Source organism: Melozone crissalis, unplaced genomic scaffold, assembly GCF_028551555.1.
Source record: "Melozone crissalis strain CALT ecotype California unplaced genomic scaffold, PUWL_Pcris_2 ptg000011l_1, whole genome shotgun sequence".
Lineage (NCBI taxonomy): Eukaryota > Metazoa > Chordata > Aves > Passeriformes > Passerellidae > Melozone > Melozone crissalis.
In genome coordinates, this window is record NW_026535789.1 from 3,665,971 (window position 1) to 3,677,960 (window position 11,990).

Here is an 11,990-nt window from a genome sequence, read left to right on the forward strand (position 1 = left end):
GCAGCTTGTGCAGCATGGACGGCCTCCAGCTCAGCACAGAACGCACCTGGGGAGGAGGAATGGCCACCAGCAGATCTGGGCCTTGCCGTAGAGAAAATGATTCGGGAGATCAGGAGGTCCCTGTCTGAAAGATCTCCCTCTGTGCAGGTAATTCCATTGGATGGGGATAAAAGGGCTGGACTGAGAGCTTTTGAGCGTTGTTACACGGTTGGGAAGCAAAGGCTTCTTTAATTGAAATTACTTCATTATTTTTTAGCTATTGAATTATTCTTGGTATTGAATTCTTCTTGGATTTCTAAAAGAGGGGATGAAAAAGAAATAAAGAAGAGGTTTTACTTGCTGGGAAAGAGGAGAAGAGTGTTTGGAGAAGTGGCATTGAAGGCCAAGTGTCCTGTGCAGGGAGGGGCTTGCCAGAGGTGCCTCTGTTGCAGCTGCAGCAGATGTGGGCTGTGCCTCTTTTGGGTGGGAAGGCCAAGGCAAAGCAAGGGCTGGGCTGCAGCTGCTGCTTGCTGGAGCCTTCTACTACTGCCCCATGTGTGTCCTCCAGGCATCACCGTGGCCCCCTGAATCCTGAGTTTAAAAGGCTTGTCATGTGAACTGTGTGGGCAGTGTTCCCTCCTCTGTGCTCCATGTCCTTTGGGAGTGGAGAAGGACAGGTTTTGTATCCCTGATATGATTCCAGCAAAATAGTGAGTGATCTTTGGGTTCCTTTCTTTCTGTTTTTCTGTTCAGGGCAATGTTGGTGTTGCCCCTGATTCTTCAGGAGGGGAGCCTGTGGACAGAGCTGCAGCAGAGGAAGCTTCATCTGGCACCGAGAGCTGCAGGAACGGTTCCCAGGAGCCCAAGGAGCCTGGTAAGGACAGAGCCCCCACTGGTTTAGAGAGCTGTGAGATGGCTGCTCTGAGCAGGGTTGGTGCTTCCTGGTGCCTTGAGTTCAAATCCTGCACTGGCACAACCTCCCTGAGCCCTGCCCTCCACGCTTCTCCGGAGGCTCTGACACGGAGTCCTCTGCTGGGGCAGAGAGCAGGGAATAAACCTGACCTTGTGGGAGTTGTGTCACCAAGCCGTGTGTCCCAATTTTGTGCTGAAGTTGGTGGATAAATTTACTGCAAGGTGCCAGGGGAGGCCAGGCTGAGCGACACTTGAAGGAGCAGGGGAAAAAAAAGAGCAAAAATTCAGGGTAGAACTCCAAATCACTGACTAAATGTAGTACCAGTCTGCTGGTATTGGTCCTGACCCACAAGAAAAACAAGGAGCACAACATCAGAGGCCAACCAATTGAAAAATCACGGTAACTCTAGTATCAGAAGGAAAAGCTTGAATGACTCCTGATTAGGGAGGCCTAAGAGGAGAGAAGGAGCACTGTGGATCCATCCCTTAGCCAAGCTGGTGCAGCCTGCAGGCCTTGTAGGGAGCTCTGTCCCTCCCAGCCCTTGCTGCCAGAGCTGATGGTCGAGTTGGAGCAGCTGCTGCTCACTGCAGAGGGCAGTTTGTAGATGGCAGGTAATGGAGCTGGTTCATGACTCAGCTCCCAGCACCTTCAGCTTCAGCCATTTCAGTGAGGACTGAGGTCTCTCTGTCAGCTCAGAGAAAGAACAAGGCCGGGCTTCCTTGTGGCAGCTGGGACTGTCTGTGTTTCAAGCTCTCCTGGGTGCCCTTTGCACTGCGGCGGCTGGGACTTTTTCGAGATAATTCAATGCTTTGAAGCACACTTTTGAACCCTTGGAATGGTCCCTGTTCTTTTAAGGGCACATTGCTTCAAATTGTCAAGTGAGAGTCTGCCTTTCAGGTCATCTTTGACAGCCCCTGGTAGAAGGACAATTGCTGCCCAAGGGAAAGGTGCACAAGGGCCAATATTGACTGAGTGTTCCCTTTGCTTCCCAGATGCCATCTGACCAACATCTCCAGGAGGGCTGGAAGAGACAGGGGAGAGCCTGTGACCATCAGGCAGGTAGAACTCCTCTGCTTGTAGATATGTTTATAGATTTCTATGGTTATTTATTAGTGGTTATAGTTCCATTTATAGATGATATTGTTCTATTTATATAGACATATATTGATAGATCTGTATAGTTAAATGTGGATATGTATATAGGTATAGATATGATATAATTATATTTTAAAATATATTTACATTTGTAGATTTTCAGAGTTAGATTTTTCTATGTGTAGAGTAAAATATTTATATATATATATGAAGTTACATTTATGAATGTGTATAGTTATATAGTAAGAGGAATGTTTAGATGGAGAGATTGATGGAAGGATTGCTGTTTGTGTAGGCCTAGGCTGCATTTGTAGCTCTTTCCCCCCTCAGCTGCCTTTTTCACCTCTTGCTTTTCCCCCGGTGCCCCCTGTGTCCCGTGTCCCTGTGCTGGGTCCGAGCTGGCGGCCGGGCCGGGCGGAGCAGCACTTCCAGCCCCGGCTGTCCCTGGAGTGGTGGGAGCTGCCGCTGGCCCCAGGCACTGTCCCTGAGGAGCTGCTGAAGGACGGTGAGACTGAGGGGGCTCAGGAGGCTGAGGGGGCCGTGGCGCTGAAGGGACAGTGACCCTGAGCTGCTGCTGGGGCTGAGGGCTGTGGGGCAGCCGAGGGCCTTGGTGGCACTGAGGTGACAGGGAAGTGGCACAGGCTGGCAGGGTGGTGGGTCTCAGGGGACGGGATGGCTCAGAAGGGACTGAGGCAAGTGAGAGGACTGTGAGGGGCTGAAGAAACTGAAGGCAGCTGGGGCTTCACCGAGAGCATGGAGGGGGCCAGCAGGGAGCACAGAGGGCTCCAGGACTGCAGCTCTGCCAGGCCTTGGAAGCAATTCCAGAGCCTCCACTTTTGCCACAGCTGCCATGAAGACCTTGAGGACAGCTGGAGACTGACGGGAGCCAGCAGGGAGGAGCTGAAGGCCAGCAGCGAGAGAAGTGAACAGGGACCTGCTGCTGCCAGCCTGGAGAGAGCCTGGCTGAGGCCACAGGCCCGGGGAGGCAGGTGGGGCTGAGGCTGCCGTGGGCTGTGGCTGTGGGCACTGCCCGGCGGGGCAGGAGCGGGCCCTGCCCGTGCTGGGGCTGCTCAGCGCAGCTGCCCCGGCTGGCACAGGGGCTGTCCTTGGGCAAGGCAGCTGTGCCGGCAGGGCCCGGGAGCTGTGCTGGCTCTGCCAGGCTGCGGGACAGTCCCGCCGCGGCTGCGCTCACCACAGCCCGGCCCGCCCGGCTGCTTTCTTTTTCTGACCCCCTGGGGAGGCTCTGACATTTCCTCTTCCCTGATGGAAGTGCAGCTGCTGCCAAGGGAAACGTCCCCATACTCACTCAGTGTTCCCTTTGCTTGCCAGATGTCCCATCTGCTGTCCTTGTCCCTGTCCAGGAGAGCTGCTCTGCACGGGAGGAGGAGACCGAGCGAGAGGCTTTGAAGATGGGGCAGCTGGGATCCCTCTGCTTTGAGTGTTCTTTACAGATACATGGACTTGAACATAGACAGGGATTATTACATCTATATTTCTGTATGTGGGTTGCTATTTGTATGGATTTATTTCCATGTGTAAATTCTTGTATTTATGTATATTTATTTTGTTATGAATGTATGCTATTTGTATATATACATATATGTTTGAAATTACATATATGTGTATCAATTTATCTATGTATACATGGATATTGTTATATCTGTGTTAATTTCTATTTCTCATGGGTACAGTGGTGTAGGTATCTCTTTTGATATAATTTTTGTTATATGGCTTTTAAAATAGGAATATTGGTATTTGTATAGGTATATAAGTCTATTTGTATAGGTATATTTATCTGTTTATGTATGTAATTCTATTTACCTATCTATGGACATATTTTTGTATTCCTAGATGGGCTTAATCCTTGTAGTAATATGTAATAAATTAAGTTGTTAAACGCCTAATTGATCTTTGTGTATAGTGAGTTTTTGTAGAGGTTGGCAAGAAATTAACTGAGGTTGGTATTTGTATATTATTACATACACAGGTTTTAATAATCTAATTAATTCCTGTTTTTAACCTAAATTGAGATTTGTATAGTTCTGTATTGTCAGCGTGGGTGTAGCACTTTGTAATAAATGACATTTTTCAACTGAAATTGATTCTCGTGTATTTGTGGATCAGCAGCGTGGCTGTAGCAATCTGCAAGAAATACCATTTGTCAGCTGTGATGGGTGTTCTGACATTTGTGCTCCCCAAAGCCATGAGCAGATGTAAATGCTGGAGGATTTTGGCCATGCCAGTCTCCGGCCATGCCCAGCACATGCCCCACCTGCACTCAGGCTGGGCAGGGGAAGGGCAGATTTGGGCTGGCAGCAGAGCCCCACGTTGGCTCAGAACTCGCTGCAGAGGCTGCTGAGAAAACTCCGGGGCTCCACTGAGAGTAGAACTCCAAGCAGGAGCAACCCTGACAGGAGAAATCATTCACAATGAAAAAAAGAGAGAAAATGTGGCAAAGCAGATGTGGGGATACTCTGTGAGGATGATAAAATGCTCTGAATCACCCCTGCCTAGGCACGTCTTCTGCAAAAAGGTTTTGTTAAAAACTGAACACCTCCCATGAAATACAGATTGCTCTTTCCCCTTCACTTGCCTTGCTGCGTGAGTGGAGACACTCACTCCTTATCACTGAGAATTTTTGCCCTTCAGCACCTCACATTTAATCAAAGATGATGTACTACCTTGGCACCATCAATGAAAACAGCCCTGCCCTCGTGGCAGTGTTTGCAAAGTCTTCCCTCCTCCTGTCTCCACGTGTGACAGACGGAACCATCCCCTTCTGTCCAAACTGTGCCTGAGCTGAGTGAGGGCTCCAGGAGCTCAGGAGCAAGAGCACCGCATGTGGGAAGGTTTTGCAAAGCTTCCTAGGCACCAGTAAACTCTGGGTTTGCCAGTCTTCCCCTGCAATATTGTCCTATTCAAGAATGATCTTGGAGGACACTGTGCCTCCAGCTCACTCAAGAAAAAGTTTGTTTTCTTCAAGGCTTGAATAGAGGAAAATGAAAATTGTGGTTTTTAGAGTGAAATTCGGGGGTTGGTGTGGCTGGGTTCGCTCCACTATTTGCTGGGGAAAGTAGGGCAAAAGCTTTAAATTCCCAGCAGAAGCTGACTACCAGCCCACACAGACCTGAATGAGGCCCAGGTGGGCTTGCTGCACGCTGGTCCAAGGGAAAAGCTGGAACAAAGTCCCCTTTTATTGCAGATGGAGCCTGTACTGGTGTCTCCAGGGCTGTCTGTGGTAAGACACGGCAATCCAGCCAGAAACTGTGGATATGAGAGTTCCAACAGCAACCTGCTTCTCCAGGGTGAGGGACGAGGCCAGCCCAAAAGCCTGGAAGGTGCTCTGGGCACTGGAGAAGGCCAGGCTGTCCTTGTGCAGGGATGGCCTTCAAAGGGGACCTCACACCTTGTGCTGCTGACCAAGGGCAGCTGGTGGCCTTCCACAAAATGCTTCTATTGTCCAGCTCTTGGAAAAGTTCCAGCCAGCAACAATTCCTGCTGCTCACACCAGCCCTTTCCAAGCAGGAGGAATTTCAGCAGCAGCCTGATTGCTTAGTGGCAGGAGAATAAAATACTTAGCTGAGCGTTATCAACTCTCTGTCAGAAGCCACATCCTCAGCCCCTCATCTCTTCCAGTTGTCTCAGATGTGGAGGAAGCAGCAGGAAATCTCTGATCCTGGAAGGGAAAGCAGAAGCAGGAGAGGCAGTGGCTGGTCCCTGGGGCCTTGGGAGCAGTGAGAGCCATCCAAAACAGGATCTCTGCTTGGCTGTGGAGATAAGAGTGACCAATCAGCAATGCTCTGTGTGAGACTGGAGCCATCTGTGAAAGTGAGCATGGAAATCTGACCTTGCAAAACAGAGGAAAAGGTGTCCTTGGGTATTTGCCAAAGCTCGCAGGGGCTCTGAGCCACCTGGTCTAGTGGAAGGTGTCCCTGCCCATGGCAGGGGGTTGGATCTAGAGGGTCTTTAAGGCCCCTTCCAGCTCAAGCCCTTCTGTGAGTCTGAATTAGAAACCCACAATGACAAAGAGAACACAGCAAACCTGGCCTCCGCTGGGGGGTTGATGTCTGCAGTCACTTGTGTCACCTGGAGTCTGGTTTGGATCTGAAGAAATTTTCATGGTCCCAAAGTATTTCAGTGTGACTTTCCTGGTTCAGGGCCCCAAAAGATGCCAGAACAGGTTATCTGCAAGCACAGAATTGGTTAAGCTGCCTGTGAACCTGATGGAAGAAGTATATTCATGTTATTGCAGCATTTACCCTGTACAGGTGATATTTGGTTTCCATTTTGAAGATGAAATGTTCTTGCACAATGCTTGTATATGCAGAAATACTGGCTTTAAATCCTAATTCCATCTTCACACAGGGATGTGTAATCCCTCAGAAATGTTTAACACAGAGCCATATTAGCTTTAGGCTGGGTGGTGTGGTTTGTTTAAAGTTTGTGATGAGTAATGGCAGTGTTAACAAATACCACTCTTGTTAATTTGGGTCCTCCCTTTATCAACCCTGTTGCATAGAAATCACTTCTTTACAGCAGAGACTAAATGAAATCCCTTCATACAGATGAGAATTGTGCAATTCAGGCTGATTAAAGGGGAAGTTTTCTGTTATTGTGAAAGGACAATTTAGATAACCTGTTTGCTGTTCATCCTGGAGGTGCTTTGCAGTTAAGAGTGAAAAGGAAAAGGACATTTCTCTGAAGAAGTGTCTTGAATAAGCTTTTTGTATTACCAGAAGCAGCTACATTGATATTGACCTCCACAATTAGAAATGCACAACAACCACTTAGGTGACTTAATCTGGCCATGACTTTTAGCTGCAATTCCAAAATCTCATCAAATATGTTGCTATCCTTTAAACAAGGAAGGAGAGCACAAATACCAACAATTCTCATCAGCCTTCTGGGTTGGAAAGACCATTTAATTTATGCTCCCTTAGCTGTTAGCCTAAACTCTGCTGTGCAAACCTTAGGTCTGTGTTGGACCTCATAAACTTCTTGAGCATCAACTTAGGTGCAACCCTGCTACAAAACCCTTCAGGCACCACACTGATTTAGAGTGGCAGGACTTCACTGTTCTAGCAGAGAATTTTATTTACTTGCTCCTGCAAGTCATTTCCAGAGTAGAAGTGAAATCAGTGCCGTGCTATCTGGATGTGATAGGATTTTCCTCCTGTCCCAACAGACAACAGGGGAAAAGATTTGTTTCTATTATACCATTACATCTAAATCTTTGGTTTGAGAGCAAAAGGAAAATGTTCCTTTAAGAAGTTCTGCCCAGACTTTTTGGCATGAGGACAAACTGTGGTGTGCTGGCAGGAGCAGCACTGTCCCTGTGGGTGCAAACCCCCTGAAGGATGAACAGGCTGCTGTCACAGGGGCCACACCTGCAGCATGAAAACCCACCATGCCATTAACTCGATGCAAACTAAACACAAGTGACTCAGCTCTGCATCCTCAGCAAGGACTTGCCTCTGCAGAGATGTTACTGACAGACTCAGCTCTTGTTTGCAAGGGCTGTTAAATTGTCACACAAATCAACCACCCCTCCCTCTCTTGTCCTTGGCGTCAGGCTGCTGAGCTGCTGCTGAGAAAGAAGCGGCAGAGTCCTTCAGGGCAAACGGGGACTTTCCAATGGGCAGAAACTTCCTCCTTTGTTTTGTTTTCAATGACAACAGAGGGGTTTGTCTTCAGTCCCTGTGTCAGCAGGGAAATTGTGCCTGCCCATCACACCTAGGATCTGAACAACCTGGATTTTTATTGGTGTAAAACCCACAGTGACCTGACCTTCTGCAGGAATATGGAGAGAAGAGTCAAAAGGGATTCCTGGAATGTTGCAATAAGCAGAAAGTGGTATTAAACATATATAGATAAAAAGGCATAAAAGCTCATAAAAGCTCATATGGAACTGATGTAAACCTAATAAAAAGAAGCATTTTATTGTAATAAAGAGTGAGGGTTGCAGACCACAGTGTGAGATATAGCTACTCTTCATAGTTTTGGAAGGTTTATTAAACCTTATCAAAAACACAACAGAAGACTGAATAAAGAAAAAAGGTTACAGCACCAGGAGCAAAAGATTTTCCTCGCCATGTGCTCAGCCCCCTCACACTGGAGACTTTCCCTTTTTAACCCTTTAACCCCTCCCAAAGTTTTGTCCATCAACCCCTTCTTTCCTGTCCAGTGGTGGAGATCTCTTCCTCAAATCCTGATTGGGGGTCAAGTGTGGCCATAGTGACAAGCCAGCCCTCCCAGATGTCCCAACCCCAGCTGTCCCTTGATAACCATGGGATGGGGTGCAGAATAACTATAAATCTATAAAACTTTTCTTAACTTATATACATGATATTTTTCTATTAATTGTGAGAGTCAATCATCTCATGACTCATCTATCACAACAGGAAAAGAAGTTTCTGGTGGGAGGAACACTGGTTTTAAAGGTAGGACCAGCTCTTGAGGTTTGATTTGTTCCCTCTTTCAGATTACAAGGAAGCCATGGTGTTCCAGAGTAGAAGCTGGTCCCAAAAGTTTGAGAACAGGGTGTGATAAGATTACCAGGGTATTTTATCCGTATCTAGGAAGAAGCCCTGCAGAGCTTCTCTTTAGCTTTGAAAGTAGAAGTCCTGTTTTTACCAAGAATTTTGATCTCTTCGTGTTTTGGAGAAAGAAAAAGAAAACCCCAAACCACCTGAAGTTTACATTGAGGTGAGGTGTATCACAGAGGGATGAGGGCTCACCAAAGCAAGACACCGTCCTGTAATTTAAACTGTTCTTTCAATAAAAACAATAATTTCTCAGTACATGTGGATTTCAGCAGGCACCAGATTCCCTCTTCTTGTTCTGGCCTTTCACATATCACTAAGGGAAGGTGAGGCTGTGAGGCTGTGTCATTGTCATTCAGATTTTTAATTCTTCAGAAGTCAAAACTGAATTCAAGTCAAGTTCATTAAACTGCAATTTATATGTATGATAAATAGGTATGATTCGTGCTGATAAAAATTGAAACAGCAATCAATATTGATACAGTAATTGATATTTGAGAATAATAAAATAGTTAGAAGTTGTAATGCCAAAGAAGAGAAGGATAGGAGGGGCTCCACCCCCCCCCCCCCCCCTTCCCAGGAGATGTTGTCAAGGACTACAGGAAAGAAGCTGAAGATAAAGTTGCTAAAAATGAGCAAAAACCTGGTTGGGTCCCAGAAAATGCTAATTATAAGGGATTTATTGCCTTGATATGTAGATGCAGTGATACGTTAGTCTTGGCTAACATTGTACTGGCTTGGTGCGCATGTGTAACCCAAACGTGAATTAAAGGACACAGAAGAAGACTACAGAGCCTTCATCAGTGACGACCCCCAAAGACTTGTGTGACCACCAAACCGAGTGGTGGCGCATGTGTGGTAAAGGTGGTAATGAAGGCTGAGATAGAGATATGACGAACCGAAAATGGGAGGAGATGGTATTGACACATGGCATATAAGGGGTGATTTTCACTTAGCAAGCTCGTATGTGATGTTGCAAGGGTCCCAGAACCCTGCCCTCCATACCCCGTGGTTATCTTTTGCTTATGCGCTATTATTGGAACCAAATTATCCCTTATTTTAATCAAATTATATTGTATCAAATTTTATAATTTTTTTTTATTTTAACTATTAAATTAAAATTGTTACTACTTTTAATATTGTTTGGCTTTTTTTATGATAAGATAATTGGGCAAACATAACAATTTTGGTGGCGACATCCGTGACTCTCTCAACTCCGGGGAGGTGGATAGTTTCTGGGAAGGAGCTCCCCACCAGACTTTTAAGTGGTCCCAAGGCTAGACCACTCTCCCTTGGGAAAAGAGAGGCTTTATTACAATAACACATAAGCAAATTAGTTTTTAAGAGCGTGCAAGAGAGGCTCCCATCAGAGTGCCGGCTTATAGGAGAGAGAGTACCCATAGAAAACTGCTTTGTGCACGAAGACCCTCGTGAGAAGATCAGGCTGTGAGTATCACGGGGTTTTGGGTCAGGGGGCGGCTGTATGCATGTGTGAGTGTGTGTGGAGTGTCTGAGACGGGGGCTGGGCAGTCCCGGACCCCCAAAGTGAGTGGGACCTCCCTGTACCGCGTTTTCGTGTTCTCCGCGAGGAGACCGGCCGGAAAAGGAGGGAAGTGCAAAGTGAATGAGTGGGGACCCTGGGAGGGTTTGACCCAGGGGCAAGGAGGGGATCCCTGGTCCAGGCACCTGTGGGAGGGTCCTTGAGCAGGAGGTATTGACTCAGTAGGGAGACTGAGAAAGAGAGTGAATGAATAGGTTCAATTTCCTTGGAGGGGTTGGTAGCAGGCAATTTAGTATGTGATTAGATGGTGAGAGATCGGGGCTAATAAATTGAGAAAGAGGGAGAGATAGGAGTGGAACAAGTAGATTGCAGAGGGAGAGATAGAAGTGGAACAGGTAGATTGAAAAGGCAGTGTGACAGTGTAATAAGTGAGGCAGTTGAGCCACGAGGTGAGTGTGGGAAACTAAGACTTTCCTGGTACCGGGGATTTCTTAGTTTGTTGCCGCCAGAAATGGGTCAGGGAAAAAGTAAGTTCCTTGACCCAGGGGCTGCGGATTGTAGGAAAAATTCGCAGTGGTTTGAGGAATCGGGGAACCGTGAGGGGGGTTCTCAGGGAAGGAGCATTCCTCAGGACAGCCCACTGGGGATGATAATACAGTTTTGGGATGAATGGAAATCCCGAAGGGAAGAAAATCAAGGAATTCGGAGGGCAGTGCCTAAGGGACATAATATAGGAAAAGCTTTGAGTGAGCATCAGAAAAAATATGAGTCCCCAGCAGAATGATTAAAAAGATTAAAAAGAGACTTGCAATTATATTCAGGTATAGATACTGATACTGCAGTTGGGCAGGTTTTGTTAAAAATTCAGTTTGTGACCAGATCTTGCAGTGACATCAGGAAAAAGCTGGAAAAATTAGAAGACTGGCAGGACAGGGGACTTCAAGTGTTACTGAGAGAAGCACAAAGGGCGTTTGTAAAGAGAAATGAGAAAAAGCAGAAAGCAGATGCCAGAATTTTGGTTGCGGCGTTCAAGAAATGCAGGCAGCTTTGAATACAGAAGAATCTGCAGGGAAAAACAAATGGCGGATGTCAGGATCTATTTTTAGGAAGACAAGACCTGTGCATTTTTCCCGCCACAAGAAAAGATACTTAAAACATTCTTGTCCTACTTTAAAGGATGCGGGACCTACCTGTTTTTATTGTCATAAAAAGGGGCACCTGCAAAAAAATTGCAGAAAGAAACAGCAAGATGAGAAAACTACTCAGGAGAATCAGAGAGGTCAAGAGTTTTGTTTAATGAAGAGGACCGAAATACAACCAGAAGAGGCCTTGATAACAAAACTAAAAGTAGGTCCTCAGAGTGAAGAAGTTGTATTTTTAGTCAATACAGGAGTTTCTCAGTCGACAGTGACAAAATTACCCCAGGGATGTGAGATAAGTCGTGAGTGAGTTTCAGTAATCGGAATTACGGGAGGTGGTTTCCCTTTTCCTGTAATAAAAGGAGTGCAAATTGAAACAGATGGCAAATTTGGAGTAAATGATTTATTGTTGATACCAGAGGCCGAGAATAATTTGTTAGGCAGAGATCTAATAATAGCCTTAAATTTACGGATAAAACCCTGTGAAGGAAAACTTAAAATTTATTCTTTAACTGAAGAAGATAATCTAGAAATTAATGACACGGGTTGGCGTTCAGGTGAAATGGGAAAAGTTTAGGGTAGAGGAGTCTGGTCCCCTTAGTCCCTCCTGGTCAGCATAAGCCTGTGAATTTTATGCATTACTCTGGGCATTATTAATACTAAAAGGGCAAGAAGGGACTATTTATACAGACTCCAAATATGCTTTTAGTGTAGTACATACTTTTAGAAAAATTTGGAAGGAAAGGGGACTTATAAACTGTCAAGGGAAAAGGTTAATACACGGGGAATTGATAATTCAGATACTTGAAGCTTTAAAAGGC